The sequence below is a fragment of the Dipodomys merriami genome, unplaced genomic scaffold (assembly GCF_024711535.1).
Source record: "Dipodomys merriami isolate MVZ:Mamm:240054 unplaced genomic scaffold, mDipMer1.0.p SCAF_265, whole genome shotgun sequence".
In the NCBI taxonomy this organism is placed as follows: domain Eukaryota; kingdom Metazoa; phylum Chordata; class Mammalia; order Rodentia; family Heteromyidae; genus Dipodomys; species Dipodomys merriami.
The window spans coordinates 1,371,181-1,394,285 of NW_027204104.1; positions in this window are offsets into that span (position 1 = coordinate 1,371,181).

Sequence of the window (23,105 nt, forward strand, 5' to 3'; positions counted from 1 at the left end):
TGATGACGGTATAATTTGTGGAGGGGTAGGGAAAAAACAAAATGTTTAAATAGGGATACAGGTTGACCCATTGTACCAATGAGATGTACAAGACACTACGTAGGAAAACGAACTTTACAATTTAGAGGTGGGAGTTGGCTGGGTGGGGAAGAGTGTAGTTGCAGAGATGGAAGGGAAGGTATGGTAGGGAAAAAACAAAGGAGGAGGCAACAATGCTTGATAAAAAATGTACTCATTATCTTGCTCATGTAACTAACTCCACTGTACAGCATTTTCACAGTAAAAAAGTTAAAGAAAAGAAAATGAACTTTACAATTTAGGGGGGCAAAGGGGAAAACATAGTTATGGAAGTGGGAGGGAAGGGATGGTATGGGACACACAAAGAAAGGCAACAAAGCTTGTTCATGTAACTGTAACCCCTCTGTACAATATTTTTACAATAAAAAGATATTAAAATATACTAACATTATATAACATAAGTATTAATATAGCATATATAATATATTTGAAATATTATGTGTAATATATCACAAATAATGAAAATATATTATAAAATGTATATACAACATATATAGTATATATAATATATAACATATTATGTATAATATGTAATATACATGATGTATATATAATGTATATATATAATGTACATATAATGAATATATATGAACATATACATACATAAATAATGTATATATACTATATACTAATACTACATAGTATATATACAAAATTTGTAATAAATTATATATCATAATATCATATAATATAAAATTATCATTTAATATTAATATTATATTAAATATATTGAAGATGTACTACAATTCCAATGATTAATACTTGTATCCTTAGCTACCTAGAAGGCTGAAATATGATGATCGAAGGAATGTATCAGAGATATCTCTAATTGACCACAGAAAAAATAGGCATAAAGGGAGCTGTGGCAAAAAAAAAAAAAAAAAAAAAAACCTCAGGGTCAGGTGTACCTGGTATATAAGGCTGTGACAGTGTGACAATCCCACATGTCACTGTTCTCCAGAGTCAGTACCCATCTGTCAGTTCTGATATCTCCAGGTTCAGAGGAATTATGTGTTTGCTGGGTATACATGGAGCATGATGTTCGGTGGGCCACTTCCTGTTCAAACCTTATCTGTGCCTATAACATGAAATTTCCCTGCATTTCCTCATAGGCGCTTCTTTCGCTGCCTGAATAAGTCTTATTTTTCAAGTGTTCAACAATTGATCCTGGCTACTACTACTTGTGAAAAATAAATACCCTCATAGGTTGTATAATTCTCACTAGATTTTAAATGTGTTTTATGTATTGTATAAGTTCCATAGCCTTATATTGTCTCATGAAGTACTGCTGTCTTTAGAACTGTTAACATTTTAAAATTCAAACATTTAATTTGAGTGGGAGAATGGTTGAACTGAAAGCTTCACAAATTCTAGGCAATTTTTTCCCACCCCAAAGACAATTTTCACTTTGATGATTCTCGATCCCAATTGTTATTCCTGAGACTACCAAGGCACTCTATAATTTATATGAAGAAGACAACATGACATATTTTAAATAATTAAATTACATATTGTATATAATGAATATATTTGAATATATTGAATATAATGAATATGTTGTTTATGAATTATAAACAATTATAACCATTCACAGCATAAATTATAATCATATATATTATATAATATAAAACATAGAAAACATAATTTATAAACATATACCACTACACATATTCATGAAAGTAATGATATTCTTTCTTGTATTTAGGATACTAGCACTCCATTTATACCCATTAGGTATAATGATAACATTATATTTTACATTAATGAACATTACCATGTGTTGGATCTTTTCCTTTTAGCAAACACTAGGGCAATTTCCTCCCTTGAAAATCGTTTGAACAGGAATGGATATTGGTTATTTGCATGTTTTTGTTATGGTATTGTGTCTTAAAATTAGTCCCTTGAACTCTTGACCCTCTTTGCTCATGGCTGGCATTCTACCCCTTGAACCACATAAGGTCACAAAGATGTAATATCTAAAATAATGGGTTGTGAAGTTGACTCAGTGGTAGAGTGCTTGCCTCACATGCATGAGGCCCTGGATTCGATTCCTCAGTACCACATAAGCAGAAAAAAGCCGGAAATTGCACTGTGGCTCAAGTGGTAGAGCGCTAGCCTTGAGCTGAAGAGCTGAGGGACAGCGCCCAGGCCCAGAGTTAAAAACCAAAAAGAAAACAAAAAACAGAAACAGACCCAAAAAAATGAGTATCCTAAAATCATTAAGGAAACATTGATGCTAGTGAATATTTTCATTTTCAATAAATTAGATTCGAATATTTTTTTCATTCTAAAACTTCCTCTTTCATTGTTTTTTTCCAACTAATCGGTAACTACAATTTATTCTATGTTGGATACAATGAAAATACAAGTTTTATGCACTGTGATTGATATTTCTTTAACCATTTTGTATTTTTTTTTTATGTTTTGGGGGGTCCAGTCGTGGGGCCTGAACTCTGGGCCTGGGCGCTGTCCCTCAGCTCTTCCGCTCAAGGCTAGCGCTCTACCACTTGAGCCACAGCGCCACTTCTGGCTTTTTTCTTTTTGCTTATGTGGTGCCGAGGAATCGAACCCAGGGCCTCAGGGATGCAAGGGAAGCGCTCTACCACTGAGACATCTTCCCAGCCCCATTTTGTAATATTTAAAAACATATTGTATATCCTATATATTCACAGTACTTTTAATTATTTCATAATTTTATTTTTTGTTTTTGATTTTGTTTTGGTCTGCTATGGGGCTTGAACTCTGGACCTGGGCAGTGTCCCTGAGCTCTTCAGGACGAGGCTAGCAATGTACCACTTTTAAGCCACAGCAGCACTTCCGGATTTCTAGTGGTTAATTGGAGAAACGAATTTCATGGGCTTTCCTACTGGGGCTGGTTTTGAACCACATCCTCAGATTTCAGAATCCTGAGTAGCTACGATTAAAGGCATGAGCCACCAGCACCAGTCTCCCTTATCGTTTTTAAATCAAAATAAGAAATGATAGCATATTTTTAACTCGGTTGCAGGAAAAGTGTAACAATCTAGTAATTAAATTCACATTTATCAAAACTTGAATGAGAAGTCGACTCTCTCTTGAGAGGAGGAAGATGAATGAGCTTGGGTTTGGTCTTGCCCCAGTTTATCCCTTATCAATCTCCATTAGGTTGTGATGGGGAGAGCTGTCAGCAGTGGATTACCTGTCTTAAAACCCTAGAAAAGCACGTGCTATGGGAATAGAAAACAGAAAATGCATTGGTGTGGCGAGCAGGTGTTTGACTTTGGAAATAGAAAACAGTAGTTCTGCTAGGAGAAAAGTGCATCATCAGAGCAAAAGAAATCACAAACATTATTCTGGTCACTAGTGGCATAATCCCTAGCTACTCTGGAGGCTGAGATCAGAGGATACAGTTTGGAGACACCCCAAGGATGAATGTCTGTGAGACTCAAATTTTCACTTCATGAACAAAAACATGGAAGTTGTGTGGTAGTTCAAGTGGTAGAGCTCTAGCATTGAGCAAAAGTCTTAGACCCTGAGTTCAAGCCTCAAGACCACCACTCATCACTCATACACAAAAATAATATTTAAAAAGTCACAAAATTGTACTTTTGTTTACATTGAATACCATGTGGAATAAGATGGCTTTCGAAAAGGGGATGTTTAAAGCCGTAAAACTTGCACCAGTGAGGGCAAATTAGATTTTTTTATTGTGAAAATACTGTACAGAAGGGTCACAATTACATGAGCAAGGTAATGAGTACATTTCGTATCAAGCATTGTTGCCTCCTCCTTTCTTTCCTCTTCCCATCCCTTCCCATCCACCCCTCCAAAGTTGTAAAGTTCATTTTTTGACATAACAACTTGTACATCTCATTGTTGCAATGGGTCCACCTGTATCCCTATTTATACGGTTTGTTTTTACCTTTCCCTTCCACAAACTATACCAACATCAAATACGATGAAACCAGGGGTTATACCATGTTTGAGGGACACACAAAGCAACAAAGAAATATCTTTTAAATATGTTAGAAACATATATCTATATATAAATTATATATACATTATATATAGTATATAATATATTATATATACATATTTTATATGCATTATATAATATATTTGATTATTTATATGTTATACATAATATATTCAAATATATTATATATACTATATTAATATTTATATTTTAGTATATAATGTTAGTATATTTAATAACTTTTTAATGTAAAAATACTGTAGAGGGGTTACAGTTACATGAACAAGCATTGTTGCCTCTTCCTTTTTTTGTCACATACCATCCCTTCCCTGTTGTTTCTAATGTACTATGTGATTTTTTGGTTTCTTTTGTATGTTCTTCCCCCATAGTATAACCTCTGTTGTCACTGTATTTGATTCTGGTGCCCTGCATCTTGTATATACATTTTTCTAATTTGGGGAGGTGAGGGGAAATAACAAAATGCTGAAATAAGGATACAGGCTGATTCATTGTAACAATGAGATGTACAAGACATTATGTTGAAAAGGAACTTTAGCCATTCTAACTGGATGAATTGGTATCTCATTGTCGTTTTGATTTACATTTGTTTTATGGGTAGAGAGGTTTAGCATTTCTTCATGTGTTTATTGGACATTCTTATTTCCTCTTCAGAGAACTTTCTCTTTAAGTCTTTATCCCACTTATTTATTGGGCAGTTGTTTCTTTGTGGATTTGTTGTTAGGGGATTTAATTTTTTTGATTTCTAGATATATTTTATATGAGACTCTTGTCTATTGTATGGCTAGTGAAGATCTTCTCCCAATCCATGTGTTTTCTATTGATCTTGCTAGCTATGACCTTTGCCATGCAGAAGCTCTACCATTTTATGCAATTATATTTGTCCAACCTTTCTTTGATTTGTTGTGTTTCTGAGTCTCTATTAAGAAAATTTCAGCCTGTGCCAAGGAAACCTAGGGTTTCTCCTATTTCCTCCTGTTATGTTTTCAGAGTGTTTGCTTTACCCCAAGGTCTTTGATCCATTTGGAGTACATTCTGTTAGAGGGTGATTTATAAGGAGCTAGCTTTAGTTTCTACAAGTGATAAACCAATTTTGCCAGCACCATTTACTGATGAGTCTGTCTTTCTATTTTTTTAGGTCCCTTATCGAAGGGACCTATGGCTATAGGTCTGTGGGCTCATTTTTGGGTTTTCAATTCTATTCCATTGGTCCTGAGGTCTCACCCCAGTTAGAATGGCTATAATCAAGAACTCTAATAACAATAGATGCTGGAGGGGATGTGGACAGAAGGGAACCCTACTGCATTGTTGGTGGCAGTGTAAACTGTTCAACCACTTTGGAAAGCTGTGTGAAGTTTCCTCAAAAGACTCCACATAGAGCTCCCCAATGACCCAGCAATCCCACTTTTGGGCATTTTCCTGAATGATCACAAATAAGACCATACTAAAGCTACCAGCACAACTATAAGTATTGCAACATTATGTACCATAGCTAAGATATGGAACCAACCCAGATGCCCCTCAGTACAGATGAAGGTATCGAGAAAATGTAAATGCCTCCATCAGAAAGAATGGCATTGCCCTTTTGTTAGGAAGTGGAAAGATTTGGAAAAAATTATATGAAGTGATGTAAGCCAGGCCAAAGAAACATAGGTACCATGGTTTCCCTTATTTGCAATAACTAGTATTAAAATAAAAACAGATGAACAGTTAGCAATGTAATAAAAGCCATATTGTCTGAATTTCAAGGAAACTTTCTTTAGGAAATGACATCAGGGGTGGCTAACATAACAGGTGTAGATCCATTTGCTACAACTGAGTGTGTAGACCATCTGGAAGCTGCTGTTGTAAAGTATCTGATATTTCATTAATAATGAAGGAAAGCTAGCTAACAGTATTTATTAGGATGATTACGTTTCTTGGAGAACAGTGGTGATCACCTGCTTACCTATTATCTGTACTGCATGGAGAAAGGTTTTTCATGCCCAGACCCATATTTATAATCTTGGAGTTCTTCCATGAAAAGAAGCATGATTCCGTGGAGAAATTTTTTTGCACAGATTTTTTTGAGAGCTTTCCTCATCTGTAGTGAAGTCTCTGGCTCTCAGAAAATTGGCCTATGCTAATTTTATTATAGATCCTGTCAATACACTTGGAGCTAATTTCTCCCAGAATATAAACACTGACCATTTTGATCCTTATCCAAAATTTTTGGCTTTAACTTTTCCTAAAATGAAAAGCAACAGAAGGAAAAAGAAACCACCACCAACACAACAACAATTCCTCAAAGACCCTATTTGAAGATCACATTAAATATCTATGTAACTTCATTCAAAATTATTATCTCACTATCTCAAAGCAAATTTCGAAAAGGAAGTAAAACAATGTCTGTATTTCGTATATTCACTATCCTCAACAACAATAATAACCTTTTGTAATAATGACCTTGGAGATACTCTGAAAGTTCATTTATGAGTGTAGCATGTATGCTGAATATGGTAGGCTTTAGCAAAATAAGGTGAGTCAAGAAAGCTTGCATACAAATAGACAATGTGATATACCTCTGAAACAGTAATCAAACACAAAAACTATAAAAAAATGGACCATGTCTTAATAATCACAGGACTCAATAAATGAAAGAGGCATGAGCAGAAGTGGAATATCCCTAAATTATATCTAAATTTTATTGCTAGTGCCTTTTCTATATATCTGGGTGACTTCATTCATACATTCTGGAATTCTAACATTATCAGAGGCCTATTATGATACAATTGGAGAATCTTAGATAAAATCTCCAGGAATCATACTTATTATGGATGTCAAGTGCATGATAATTTTTAGAATAGAAAATGTACCTGTCATATGAAAAGAATAACAGTATAATACATGGAAATAAAATGTCATGAGAGTAAGAAGCAGCTCATATTTATTGTAATTTATTTTGTTGACCATATGATTAACAAAGCTAGTTAACTTATTCTATTTTCTGAAAATTCCAGGGAGAGGTCATAGGACAGACAAAATTATAGAAAGTCTTTCATTCCACTTATTTGAATTAAATTTGTCCATAATATTTTACCTTAAAATTCAAGGTCTTCCTAAAAAGAATTGCTTTCATTTAATTGAAATGATATATTTTCAAAATATACCTTTTCTCATTAAAGTGTAGGAAGACCATGATGTATACTCTCTTGAAATCACATATTATTCAAAAATGACTGTATGGAAATCGAAACATAGATGAAATAGGGATCTCTTGGAAGATAAAAAAATTAGATGGAACTTTTACAACTTTTTCAGACATAGGATATGAATAATAGAATAGTTTTATGTAAGTTTTTGTTAATCATATGCATATCACAATATAACATATAAATATAGAATAAGCATTCTATATATAATGTTAGTGTAGTTTATAGAATTAGCATTTTTATTCTATATTTATATATAGCTATTCTATATTCTATATTTATATATTATATATTATATAAAATTATATTACAATATATTATGCTATAATTATTTTATAATATGTTACAATTTCAATTCTATATATATTATATAGTCTATATTTATATACATAGCAGTTATTCATATATATGAACTTTTACATGAGTTTTTATTAATCATGTATAATATATTCTATTCTATATTCTATCTTCTATACTGTAGTATAGTTTTCTGTACACAAGGAGAAATGGATATATGTGTGAATATATTATATGTAGATATATAAACATACAAACAAATGTGTATATACATTCATTCTCTGGTACTGGCACTCACACGGCCCCTTAGCTTCTTTGTTCAAGGGGCTGGTACTCTATCTCTTAGCCACACTTGCACTTGTTAACTAAGGATAGTCTTGTGACATTTCCCATCTGAGCTAGCTTTGAACCGCTATCCTCAGAATGCAGCCTCCTGAGTAGCTAAGATTACAGGTGTGAGAGAATAGTACCTTGCTTCACAAGGCATTAATTTATAGATATATTATTAATTTATAGATTTTTATTAATTTATTGAATACTATTTTAAAGAGAAATTATATAATCATTGATGAAAGCATAAGATTCTATTTATTGACAGCATCAGAAGGCTAAAATTCCTTTTTTCCCAAGGAAAATTAATTATTTTATCTGACTTACTCATTAGAGAAGATTTTTAATATTTGCATATTACTAATTTTCTGCGTTCTACTTTCATATCTTATCTCTGCATGCTAAAATGTTAATTCATCCTTTTATAAGATGGTCTTTTGTTACTTCTCTTCAAGCTGAATTCTCTTCTCTGATAGGTTTTAATCCTTCAAGATCAATCGTTTTCCATCTTTATATTCATTTTTCATAATCTCATAGCTCAATATACCTGAAATGAACCTTCTGTCATGTCATGTTCTTGCTCAAATGTTTAGCTGTTTCCTATTATCTACAGGATAAATTGCACTTCCAGACTGATATTCAAATTTCTCACTAATGAAGACTGATCTTTCCAGAATCCTTCAATTGTAAAATATAATATCAACTGATGCTGAAATCTTTAGTCACTTCCATAGAAGATATTTAAGTCTTCCATTTTCAAATACTCACAGTGAATATCATTTTCTAATTAGTCAATATAAATCCAAAACTCATTTCTGGAACAATTCAGATTTCTTTTCTTGGTAGAACACAGTAGAGCCTTTTCTTACATTTCTCATACAGTAATATAGTCTATAGTATAGTCTCATATAGTCTAGAGTAATTAATTCTCTTGAATTTCGATCAGGTAATTTAAAACAAATCTTACTTGAGCTATTTCTTTCCATTGTCATTTTAAATAATATTAGTTTTATAAAATTCACAATACCCACAGATGCCCCAAATACATTAGCTATTAATACTTTCAAAAATACCTAAATATCTATACTAGATTGTAAGACAGTGTAACTAACAAGTCCCTTTACTGCAGAGAACTACACACACACACACACATACTATAAGGCATAAAAGGAGACATCTATATAGCATTACTGACTTAGAAGTAATGAATCAATATTTATCTTTTTTTACGAAATAGCTTCAATAGTATCATGTCCCATTGTGCAGTAAGCAAGATTATTCCCATCACTCGCTGAAATTCCACCTGTAATTACCAATGGAACAATTTCCTTTTCTTAATCTCATGTTTGTTTCTAGAAAAATAAAGAAATAGATGTTTTTGCTATCTCTGAGTCAAGTATCTTGGCCTATAATACTTGAACTTTTAATCCAACTGCAATATAGTTTCCTACTTATTTGATTATAGGAGAAAAGCAATAACTTAGGAAATGAGATGAAGAATGTAAATATAGCCAGGGCCTATTTCTGAACATGAAAACAATATGAAATATAGTCTTGTAAAATTAGTCAAAGCATTATTGAAATTTTAACACCTATGCAATTTGTTTGATGTAAGAAATATTGTAAAATATTTCAATGAAAATATTAGTAAACTTAGGAAGGACAAATCAAATGAATGCACATAGTGAGGATAATAATTTAGCAGATTTAAAGTTTTAAAATCTAGTCTGTGTAGTTAAAAGTGTGGAAAAATAAAATCTGAGTAAAATAGGAGAAAGTTATATCACACAGCTGCTCAGTTTTTATAAGGGAGATGATTAGAATCAAAGAAATACTAAATTAAAAGATGAATGTAACCATCACAGAAATAATGGATAACTTCTATATAAAATAGAAAAGAGGATGAAATTGAACAAAAGAAACTAGGATAATTGAAATAGAAGTATTAATTGAATTTATCCGATGACACACAAAGGGAAAGAGTTCAAAACCTTCAATATTTATGGAAAAATGATTAAAAAAGAGATAGCAGAAGGAATGAAAATGTCTCACAAACTTCAATGAAGACAATTGCAATAAAGTCTACCCTTAAATATAGTTTCTTGAATTTTTCCCCTAAAACACAGGCCAAAAAGAAACCAGAATAAAAGGAACTTCTTAAACCTGCCAAGTTTAGGTAAGGAAAGAACATTTAGTAAGTTCTGCATTATATGTTTTGAAAAATAGTGATCTTCACTGGCGATCCAGCTGCATTTTCTCTTGTATTTACTAATTCCCTAAGAATTTAATTATGTGCATTTTGCTTAAGATAAAAAGGCTACCCATTTGCCACATAGGCTACTCTCCAAATTTCCAACATTTTTATTATTTCTTTCTCCTTTTCTTGATTTCCCCTTCTTCGTCCTTTACCTCCTCCTTCTCTCTTTCTCACCCTTCTTCTTACTCTTTGCTCTTCTACTCACTCCTCCTTTTGCTTCAGCTGTCATTGTTCTTTCTGTCCCAAAACAATCTGACAACCAACATGTTCTTCTTCTTGCCCTCTTTTTTCTTCTGCTCATCTTTGTCCTTGTCTTCTTCCCTTTTTCTCTTTTGTCCCTTCCCCTCTTCTCTTCTCTTCTCTTCTCTTCTCTTCTCTTCTCTTCTCTTCTCTTCTCTTCTCTTCTCTTCTCTTCTCTTCTCTTCTCTTCTCTTCTCTTCACTTCTCCGCCCCTCTTCTCTTCTCTCTTGTCTCTTCTTCTCTACTCTCCTCTCTTCCTTTGTCTTCTCTTCTCTCTCTTCTCTTCTCTTCTCTGCTCTGCTCTTTTTCTCTATTTTGTCTCCTTAACAATAATCTTAATAAGATCATCTCTTTAAGAATAATCTTGTCTCCTGTGTCTTAGATTTCTCTATTAATGCTTTAATTCACTTAATGACATTTGTTTGTGGCATAATTTTAATATAACCAAAACCTATTTTAAATGTAACAGTAAAATAGCAGTACAGTAACCAAAGTCCTAAAGAATGCTTTCCACTTTTTACATTTCTTCTACAACCATATCATCCTAGAGTTAGTACTATTAACAAACTCTAATACATATCAAAAGCTCATTGTTTGGATGAGAATAACTAGCATTCAGTAAGAACACATTTAATCATAGGTACTTCATAATAATTTTAGAAATATTAATTTGTTTTAATCTTCATAGCAATCATAGATATTATTGTTATAATCAGGTTAAAGACAAGAAAATTTAATGAAAGTTTAATTAATATAACTACAGATAATTAGCTTACACTATTAATCCAGGCTATGAGCGTCATGAAAGCAGTACATCCTAAGATAAATTACATTGTCTTATAAAAATTAGTCAGAATCTGTAGGATATTTTACTATTTTGAGATGCAAAGATGCTTATTGTAAGATCTTCATAGGTGGATTTTGATGATAATATCTCCATGACAAGAAACAGAAGCTGGATGCTGGTGATTGGCAACTATAATTAAAGCTATTTGGGAAGCTGAGATCTAAGCACTATGCTTCAAAGTCAGTCCGGGCAGTGATACTCTTATCTAATTAACCAATAAACTACTGAAATTGGGCTGTGATTCAAATACTAATACAGTGTCAGCCTCAAGTAAAAAAACCATCAAGATCCCAAAGCCCTGAGTTTAAGTCACAGTCCTCAAACATACATACATACATACATACATACATACATACATAAATTAATTTGTGTTATATATTGATATATATTATACATACATAAATATGTTAATAAAGAAAGGAATAAGGAATTGTGGCATTAAAGTCTCTTAACATGCAATTTAAGCATTAATTTTGCAAAATAAAATGAGCATGAAATTTCAACATTATGAGTATATGTTTATTTGAATTAGGGAAGGGAAGGGGAACAACAAAATGGTGAGACAAAGGACAAAGGGTGAACCACTGCAGCATTGATATTCATAAGACAATATGTTGCAAATGTTTTACCACTTGGTGCGGAGCACTGGAGGCGGGGATGGGCAAAAACTGAGGGAGGGAAAACAATGTTTTACAAGAAATATACTCAATACCTGACCTATACAACTATAATCCTTCTGTCCATCACCTTTACAATTAAATTAAATTAAAAAAGAATTAAAGAATGAAGCTATAATTTGTATTAAGTAAAATACTCATTTTGAGTATTCACTAGGAATACAATGGAATACTAGCAGAAGACTTTAGGGTTCTCTGCTTTTATGTATAATCAATGTATTACTGAGTTTATATAGTTTCACAATTTAGGACAGCTATTAAATTTCTTAACATTTAAAAATCAGAAAATTATGTAAGCAGTGTATTTTTCACTGAAGAGTCATATTTAATATTTTAAGTTAATTAAATTTGCTGTTCCAAACTATTAAGCATACTATCAATAATATTCTTAGAAATCTATTTCATTTGGTTCCCAGAACATAATAGTGATAGCCTACAACATGGAGAAAATAGGCTGAGTCCTCACTGAAGCCAGAAGAGCAGAGATCTGTCACTGGTATCTGTATTTTTACTTCAAAATATTGCCTTAAAGAGGGAAAATCAAGTTTATAGACTATTGAATGTTATTGATCGCCAATAAATATTATCAGGCCATCAAAAAGAGAAAAAAAACTATTCTTTTCAAACATTGTGCTTAATTCTTAAAACTATACCTCGTATACTACAGTAAGAAAATACACTACAATTTTTTCAAACTTTTAATGCTGAAGAGTATAGATGTTTGTAGCATGTAAATAAATATACAAGGATATTGTAATTCATTTACATTTCTACGTTTCCTAACACTGAAAATATTTGTGTTTAAAATATTTAGTTGGATGCTGATAATTAATGATGGTCTCCTAGCCATTTAGAAGACTGAGATGTAAGGATCCCAGTTCAAAGCCAGCCTGGGGAGACAATTGAGAGACTCCAATTAACTAGTAAAATAATAGAAGTCGTGGTGTGGTTCAAGTTGTAGAGCACCAACCTTGAGTGGAAAATGCTAAGTAAGACTGTAAGCTACTGAGTTCAAAACCCAGTACTGACAAAATAAGGAAAAGGAAATATTCACAAACCTGGAAAAATTGAGAAAATGGTGTATATTCCTATGTTTCTTTTATAAGTCATAATTCAGTCCCTACTCACATGGATAAATTTCAAGATAGAGTTTTTTTTTGGCATTCTGAAATGCATGATCATATTACTTGTTTGTTTCTTGAGACTGTTCCTTAAATTTATTAAAATGTTTAAAATTAGACTATTTTCCTTTATGCAGGGCTGGGCAATGTCCTTGAGCTTCTTATGCTCAAGTCTAGCACTCTAACACTTGAGCCACAGCTCCACTTCTGGCTTTTTCTGTTTATGTGGTACTGAGGAATTGAACCCAGGTCTTCATGCATGCTAGGCAAGTACTCTACCACTAAGCCACATTCCCAGCCCTTGTACATCTTTTAGAATGAGAATAAAAGTAAAATTGTTTGAATAGATTCTAGAAAATCATGGTTCCTAGAATCTTAATCATGAATGCCATTTTTGCCTCACCACTATTTTCTTTAAAATTCACAAAGAATTTGTATTACTTATCTTCACTTTATATATAGATATAGTATATATATATATATATATATATATATATATATACACATATATATCTGAACTTTTATACATATGTATATTCACATATATATGTAGGTTATGTAGATTTTAACATATGAACTCAGGGACTCATGCTTACAAGGCATGCAATATAACACTTGACCTTACTTGGCTCTTTCTTTATTTTCCAAATTAAGTACCATTTTGGGTGCCTAGGGCTGCTGAGCCTACAGCTCTTACCATAACGGAAATCACAGGTGCATGTTACATTGTACAGATGTTCGGTGTAACAGGTCCTCTCTAATTGCACCAGCTGGCTTCAAACTTCTTACAGTCTTCTCTTCATAAGTAACTGGGATAGCAGGCAAGAACCACCACAGATGGCCCTGTATAAAAATTATGATATCTCCATCTTCACATCAGTGTTTCTTATCTGATTTATTTATTTATTTATATACTTCATTCTCCATTTTTGGTGCTAGCTTTCCTCCAGAGACCGAGATCAGAGGATCATGGTAGGAAGCCAGCCTAAGATGAAATGCCTGTAAAATCTCATTTCCAATTAACTAGTAAAAAGCTGATTTAGAGGGATGCCTGAGGTGTTAGAGCACTAGTTATGGGCAAGAAAGCCTAGCAACAACAGGAGGCAGTGGCACACAGACACACACACACAAACACACACACACACACACACACACACACACACACACACACGGGTTGAATGAAATTTCGGGCTATATAGCAACACAATGTCAGAAAGAATAACAATTTTCTTGATCCATTCATCTACTGAGGGGATCAAGAAAATGTACACAATGGAAGTCTATGTCTCTATCAGAAAGAATGACATTACCCCATTTGTTAGGAAATAGAAAGACTTGGAAAAAATTATATTAAGTGAAGTAAGCCAGGCCCAAAGAAACAAAGGTCCAATAGTTTTCCTTATTTGCAATAAAGCATAAGTATATGCTGGGACAAGCAGAAAAGGTCAGATAAGATGATGTTAAGCAAAATGAACCCCAAGATAAGGCCATAAGTATTTTTTGTTTTCTTCCTTGCTATTGTTTCTAACATATTTAAAAGATATTTCTTTGTTGCTTTGTATGTCCCTCTCCCACAGTATAACACCTGTTTTCACTGTATTTGATGTTGGTATAGTTTGTGGAGGGGAAGGGAAAAAACAAATTGTTTAAATAGGGATACAAGTGAACCATTGCAACAACGATATGTACAAGACAGAAAAATGAACTTTACAATTTTGGCAGGGGTGGAGGAGTGGAGGGGTAGAGGAGTGGGGGGGGTAGAGAGGTGAGCTTAGGGGTGTAGCCCTGGAGATGGGAGGGAAGGGATGGTAGGGGAAAAACAAAGGAGGAGGCAACAATGCTTGTTAGGAAATGTACTCATTACCTTGCTCATGTAACTATAACCCCTCTGTAGAATAGTTTCACAATAAAAAACTTAATTCAAAAAAGAAAGAAAAAAGTTTGCTGTTAGTGTAAATTGTTTTTCAAGCATTCTTAATACTAGTAAACATGTTTTCTCTTTTTTACATTTTTACATTCAAAATTCGTGACGAAGGAATGGAGGCTTCAAAGGAAAAAATATATCATGACCATCAAATCAAAACAAAGTAACTGCATCTTCTTAAATGTATCCTGGATAGAATATTAGTAAATATAAGAAATGAGACCAACATGAAAGCACATCACACACTTAGGAATTTGTAGTGACCTCATTCAAAATAATAGACACAAAGAAAACAATGATATTAGAAAAAAATCATGATTTTGTAATTCACCTTCCATTTTAAAAGTTATATTAAAAATAAATAAAAATAAGAAAGCCAACATGTAGTCCATTTGGAAAACACCAGTTGTCAATTCATTCATGAAAATAAAAAGGGGAGGGATTATTTCTCCTAATGTAGAACTATGTATTACAGCCACATACAAATAATATGTCCTCATAAAGTGTATTCTCTTCCAAAATTGATTTGAAGTTGACCCTTAGGGAAGAAAATTGAATAAGATTGGGAAAGCAGATATATTTCTCTTGATACATTTAAATAAAAATGTTCATGTGAGAGGTGCTAAAACTTAAGACAACTTAGGAGAATCTTACAGGTAAAGTCAAAGTGACAGTATGTTCCAAGTTCCCATATTTCATGAAAATAGTTATCAACTAATATTTTAAAAAATGTCATATTTGACCAAAACAAAGCACACATCTAGTAAAATATAAAATTTCTAAACATTTAATAAATATTAAAAATTAAATACAATGTCTTATTCCAAAATAGACATATTTAATTCAATTGAAATGGTTTTAATGAAAAATTATTTTGAAAATAGAAGTTATTTGGAAAATTATTTGGGTAGGAATTATGATCTATAAAAGTATATTTCTGGAGATTGAGAAGGAAATCTAAGTAGTGTATAAAATATAATTTGCAAAGGAGAAAAATAAACAGAAATTAGTGAAGAAAATGCATATAATGATCCCATTAGACTTTATACATGTTCTACAAATTTTTTAGGAAAATGATTAAATATAATATTAGAAGCATTTCTTTCCCAGCTGTCTAAAGAAATATTTGGCTAATAAATAGAAATGATGGTAAATTCAGTATAGTCTTGTTTATGGTCCTTTGGGTAAATGCCCAGGAGTGGGATTGCTGGGTCATAGGGGAATTGTAAAGATACTGTACAGAGGGATTGTAGGTACATGAGTAAGGTAATAAGTACATTTCCTCTTGAGCATTGTTACTCCCTCATCTTGTATATGTTTAGCTTTTTGAGGAACCTCTATACTGCTTTCCAGAGTAGTTGAACAACTTTACACTCCCAAAAACAGTGTAGTAGCATTAGATTGGCCACATCCCCACCAGCATTACATGTTCATTGCAGCGTTTTTTTTTTAATCATAGCTAAGGTATGGAACCAACCCAGATACCCTCAGGAGAGGAATGAATCAGCAAGATGTATATATACATACAATGGAGTTCTATGCTTCCATCAGAGACAATGCTATTGCCCCATTTGTAAGGAAATGGAAAAGCCTAGAAAAATTACCATAAGCAAAGCAAGCTAGGTCCAAAGAAATACAGGCTACATAATTTCCCTATTTTTTAATAACTAGAATATGTCTATGATATACTTAGCAGAGTTTCACAACTGCTAAATGCATAGCATACCAAAATGGACTCCAAGAATTGGAAACAAGAGGTACTTACTATGTCCTGTATGCAGTTATTTCTCTTTTTTTCTTTCTGTTTTAGTTTTTTGTACCCTTTGTATTGTATGTGAGCTTATCTGATCCATGGAAGAAAATAGGAATCACAGAAACAACAGGACATAACATGAACTAATGCAACAATGATACTCACTAGACACTATTTTGGAGATGAACTTTACTGCTTGGGCAGGGAGGGGAGTGAGGAGTGGTAAGGGGAAGAAAATGAGGGAGGTGTAACAGTGTTTAAAAAGAAATGTACTCATTACCTTACTCATGCAACTATAACCCCCTTGTCCATCACCTTTATAATAAATTTAAAAAATAAACTATTGTTACAAAACATAGAAGTGAATTCTTTACAAAAATTCAAAATGAGTGAAACTGACTTAGATAAGCTAAGCAAAAAGTCCTCTCAAAGTATAAAATAAATGAGATCAGTGTGCTTTAGATTCTATTATAGCAGAAAATCAGAAATTATGTTTCGTGGGGAAACAAGGAGGTCATATCACTGAAGGAAGAAAATGACAGTATCCATCAAGGGAAAAAATAAGAGGTCAAAATTATGCCAAGGAAATGAGTGACAATGGGCTTAGAAATTTCAAGTAGGAAAAGGGTGTTTATATTTAGAGGAGAAATAATAATAGAAAATACAACTGAGGTCTTTTTTTTTCCCTTTGTAAGTTTGGTTAAAAATGAAAACAGAACAGAAAATCAAAAGAAGACACTGAATAGGAAATGGTTCGAAGTAAATCTTTGAACACGAAAGAAGAAAAGGAAGGATGGTTCTTTAGTTAACCCATTATAATATAATTGTCAACACAGATGAAACAGGTGCTCTTAATTGAAGCTTACAGATTGTTGTTGGAACAAATAAAATCATTGGGGGTAGTTAAATAGTATAACACTGATGATCAGCACAGCATTTAAGATATTTATTATTCGTCACAGATCACCGTATAAATAATACTACTCTTTTCTTTGAAATGTTTTATACTAATCTTAGGGAACTTGAATGTTGAGAGATACATGAAATAAAATTCAATGCAGAGTCTGAAATCCTATTTTGATCATGCTGTAGGGCTAACAACACTAAAGATTACACTTCAAAATAAATAGCCTTTTTTACTACAATCTGGATAGACTTTACAATTTTCGGGGAGATAGAGTTGAGCCTTTGGCAAGTTTAAGCAGTTATAGTGTTTAAATTGTTGAATGATAATATACTATGGTTTGAAAGGAATTCCATTTCTTTCTTTGCTTCATATTTAACTGTATAAAACATATATTAGATGAATTCAAAGCTTATGCCGATTTCTCTTAGCTAACCTGCAATAAATTTCCCTTTTATTACCATATTGAACCTTCCAAACCCTTTCTTACGCTCCTGAAAAAGAGCATATGTAAGCAAAAATTTTATGAGAACAGCATTCACTCCAGAATGTACAATGTAAACACAGACAACAAAGAATTTCTGATTTAGTGAACATATGCAAAAATCATATGAACAGATTAACTTAAAAATATTTTAATTTGAGTTCCGGGAAGATGGCGGAGGAGAAGCTGGAATCTGAACAAGCTCTCGCATAGAAAGGAGTTTTAGAGTTCCAGTGAACAGTCCTAAGCCAGAGAATCACACCAAGTGAGTCATCACAGGACAGAGAGTTAGACAAGAGAGGGAAAGCCAAGGAAACGCAGCAGCTGCCGCTTCGGCGGCGGGGCCGCGGCGGCGGCGACCACCGCCGCGGAGACATACCTGAGACACAGAGAGTCGGGGACGAAGGAGCCAGACCCAGCGGACGAGCGGATTCTACTCAACACCAACAAGAACCGACAAGGAGCGAACATCTTCATCCTGCTGTCTGCAGACCAGAGACGACCCAGGATCCAAGACTCAGCATGAGTACAAGCCCGACATCCTCACTCCTCAGGGAGCAGAGGAGGGAAGGCCACCCCTCCCCACCAAGCACCGGTGATCTCCATCTTGGATACCGACAAAGTTCGGAGGAGCTGCTAGCTCCAGTTCAGGCCTTGGAATAAAATGCGTCATTTAGCAGGTCACAAGAACTTAAGGGCGAAGTGACCTGCCAGACTCAGCTCCATCCAGGGAAAAGTCACCCAGCTCAGGCGCCAGCCATCAGAGTGCCTTGCTTCACTGGGTAACCAGAGCCAGAGGCTGCCCCTCCCTCTAGCAGCCTCAACAATCAATTGAAAAACAGAAACCATGAGAATGGCTCCAGGCTGGGCGCTGTGAGCTTTATCACAAAATAGCCCCAGGGAAAAGCTACTGTTTATTGAAAGGCCTCAACTCTACCCAGAACCTAGCCTCATCACCACATCCCCCTCTTTTGTGACTCTCAAAGCAGATCACCCTCCCAGAAAACTAACCTGGGAAGGGGATCTCAAAATCTTGGGTAAAGCAGAGCATTTTTCTGCCTCTTCCAACCAACCGACTTAAGAAACCAATCAAGCCACAGGACCTCAAGCTGACCAGAGACTCCAACAAGAGACTGGTTGCAGACAAAAGGGAGATACAGGATTCTTCCCACTCCTCCCCCCCCAAAAAAAAAATCAAAAGACTTTTTTTTCTTTTTTTTTCCTTTTTCTTTTTTTTTCTTTTTTTCTTCTTCTTCTTTTCTTTTTTTTGCTTGTTTTTTGTTTTTTGTTACCTTATATATATATATATATATATATATATATATATATATATATATATTTTTTCCCTTCTAAAACTTTTATTAATCTTTAATTTTTGCCTCTTCTGAAAAAATAATTGTTTTCCAGTAACCCTTTTTTTTTCTCATCTTATAATTTTTATTTTAGGAATACGTGAATAAGAGTTTTCCTTTCTTTTCTTGTCTTCTTTCTCTTTTTCTTTCTTTCTTAATTATCTTTTTGTTTTTTATCTAGCTCTACTGAACTTCTGATCTTTTCTTCTCCCGTTCCCATCCTTAAAGCTTTTCACATCACCTCTATGTCCCTCCCCTTCTCTGAACATATTCACATTCCTCTCTAAATAGACGGTTTTTTAACCTCTATAATAACATTAATTTTTAAGTTTCTATTCTTTTTCTGGTCTCTCTTTATTCCCCTTTCTGTCTCTTCTTTTTCTCTCTCTCTCTACTTGCATCCTACCCAACTCATTTCCTGCACTGTGATTAGGACATAGTTAACTCTCCCTGTGCCTCCCCACACCAATCTATTCCTATTTTTTACCCACATCTCTCCCTAATCCTAATAATTTCTGGTTTTCCAAATTCTTTTCTGCGGTTCGAAGTCCTTTAACATATAGTCGTTTGATGTTGAATAGATGTATCTGTTGAACTAGATTGTATCTGTAGACTATTGACTGTACAAATGCAAACTTTGGTTGATGGTTGCCTTAAGATAGTGTTCTAGCACAAAACTGGTGCAATCTTTATCTCAAATGGGCCGAGTAAGCCGGAAAACCCCAAGAAAAATGGCAAATTCGGGTATCTCAATTCCCAACCTTGATAATCAGGGATTAGAACAGATAAAGAATAATCCAGAGGAGAGTTCCCAAATAGCTCTACAAACACTAATAGCAAACATGATAAATGAGAAGTTTGACAATGTACAAAGGACTCAGTATGAGCGTGATAGGGAGAGAGAGGAGGCATCCCAGAAGTTTATACAGGAATATCATAAGCGTGAGGAAGCTTCTCAAAAACTGATACAGGATTTGCGTGAACAACTTGAGAATACTCAAAGAGAAAGGGAGGAATGGCGTGAGCAGGCAGAGAACACTCAAAGAGAACTGCAGGAATCCCACAGTAGGGAGGAAACTAATCAAAGAGTAATTCACGAATTAAGAGACCAGGTAGAGAATACAAAAAGATCACTAAAGACATTCATGGAATCCATTAACAAAGAGCTGAAGGAAGTCAGGGAGACCACAAAGGGAATGCTGAATGGAACTCAACAGAAGGAATGGGAGTCCAAAGAAACCATAACCAATCAACTAAGTGATTTGAGAACAAACAATGAACACCAAATTAAGGAAGTAAAGAAATTCATACAAGACCTAAAACAGAGCTTCAACAAAGAACTTGAAGCCATCAAAGCTGACCAATTAGAAGGAAAAGAGATAAAAAACAAAGTAGAGAGTCTTGACAGCAGGTTAGACCATGCAGAAGATCGAATCTCAGGGATTGAAGACAGCCTAGATATTATAGAGAAAGAACATACAACCATCCAAGACAAGTCCAAGAAATATGATAGGTCTATCCAACACCTGGAAGACACCATCAGAAGGCCCAATCTAAGGATAATGGGTGTAGAGGAGCACCTAGAAACAGAAGTTAATGGTCTAGGAAATTTGTTTAACAGGATCCTAGCAGAGAACTTCCCAAACATACAAAAAGATAGGCCTATTCAGATACAAGAAGCTTTTAGAACCCCAAATAGACCAGACCAGAATAGGACATCCCACCGTCACATTATAATCCACACAGGATCAACCCAGACCAAGGAAAAGATCCTTAAAGCTGTCAAGGAGAAAAGGGTAATCACCTATAAAGGGAAACCAATTAGAATCACCTCAGATTTCTCAGCAGAGACAATCAAAGCAAGAAGAGCCTGGAATGAGGTATGCCATGCCCTAAAAACAAACAACTATCAACCAAGAATACTGTACCCAGCTAAACTCTCCTTCATAACTGAAGGCCAAATAAAAACCTTCCATAGCAAAGAAAAATTGAAACAATACATCTCCACCAAACCAGCCCTGCAAAAGATTCTTAAAGATGTCCTACACATAGAAAACCAACAAGAACGCAACAAAGGCCAAGAAACTGCACCCAAAATGAGAATCCAAGAACCTTAGGAAGAACCCAGTTTTCACAACCCCCAAGAAGGTGGATAACATGGCAGGAACCCCCAAATACCTCTCAGTCCTATCTCTTAACGTTAACGGACTGAACTCTCCAATTAAGCGACATAGACTGTCTAGTTGGATTAAAAAACAAGACCCCTCTATCTGCTGCCTGCAGGAGTCACATCTTGCCCATAAAAACAAACACATTTTCAAAGTTAAAGGCTGGAACAAAATCTACCAAGCAAACGGCCCTCATAAACAGGCGGGAGTTGCAATCCTAATATCAGATAAAATAGACTTTAAACTAAAATTCGTGAGAAGAGATAAAGAAGGTCGCTACATACTAATTAAAGGATCTCTCCTTCAGGAGGATATTACAATTCTAAATATCTATTCGCCAAACAATGGAGCACCCAAATTTATCAAAGAAACACTACTTTCCCTCAAATCCCATATAGATCCAAAGACATTAATTGTTGGGGATTTTAACACACCACTCTCCCCACTAGATAGATCAACTCGGCAAAAACTCAACAGAGAAACCGCAGATCTAAACAGCTGCATAGATCAACTAGACTTAACAGACATTTACCGAACATTTCACCCAGCAGCAACAGAATACACGTTCTTCTAAGCAGCACATGGAACGTTTTCTAAAATAGACCACATTTTAGGCCACAAAGCAAACTTGTCTAAATTCAGAAACATTGAAGTTATACCTTGCATTCTCTCTGACCACAAGGGAATAAAATTAGATCTCAACACCAAATACCACCAAAGAAAGTCCGGTATCATATGGAGGCTGAACAACACACTGCTGAATCATGAGTATGTCATGGAAGAGATTAGAAAGGAAATTCAAATGTTCATGCTATTCAACAAAAATGAACACACAAATTACCAGCTCCTCTGGGACACAGCAAAGGCAGTACTCAGAGGCAAGTTTATAGCTCTGAGCTCCTACATCAACAAATTGGAGAGATCGGAAACTAACAATTTAATGACACATCTAAACCTCCTTGAAAAAGAGCAGCAAGATAAACCCCAATCCATTAGACGGAAAGAAATAATCAAAATTAAATCAGAATTAAATGAATTAGAATCCAAAAAAACTATAGAAAGAATAAACAAAACAAAGAGTTGGTTCTTCGAAAAACTTAACAAAATTGACAGACCCTTAGCAAACCTTATCAGAAAAAGGAGAGAACACACCCAAATTAATAAACTCAGAGATGAGAATGGAAACATCACCACGGAAACAACCAAGATTCAGAACATTATTAGGGGATACTTCTCAAAACTTTATGCTAATAAGTTTGAGAACTTGACAGAAATGGACCTTTTCCTAGCAAATATTGACATGCCAAAACTAAACCAAGATGAGTTAAACCAGCTTAACAGGCCCATATCAAGCATTGAAATAGAAACAGCAATAAGAGACCTCCCAGGTAAGAAAAGTCCAGGACCAGATGGTTTTACAGCAGAATTCAACAAGGCCTTCAAAGCAGAGCTCACACCAATACTCCTCCAACTCTTCAATGAAATTGAAAGAGAAAGCTCACTACCGAA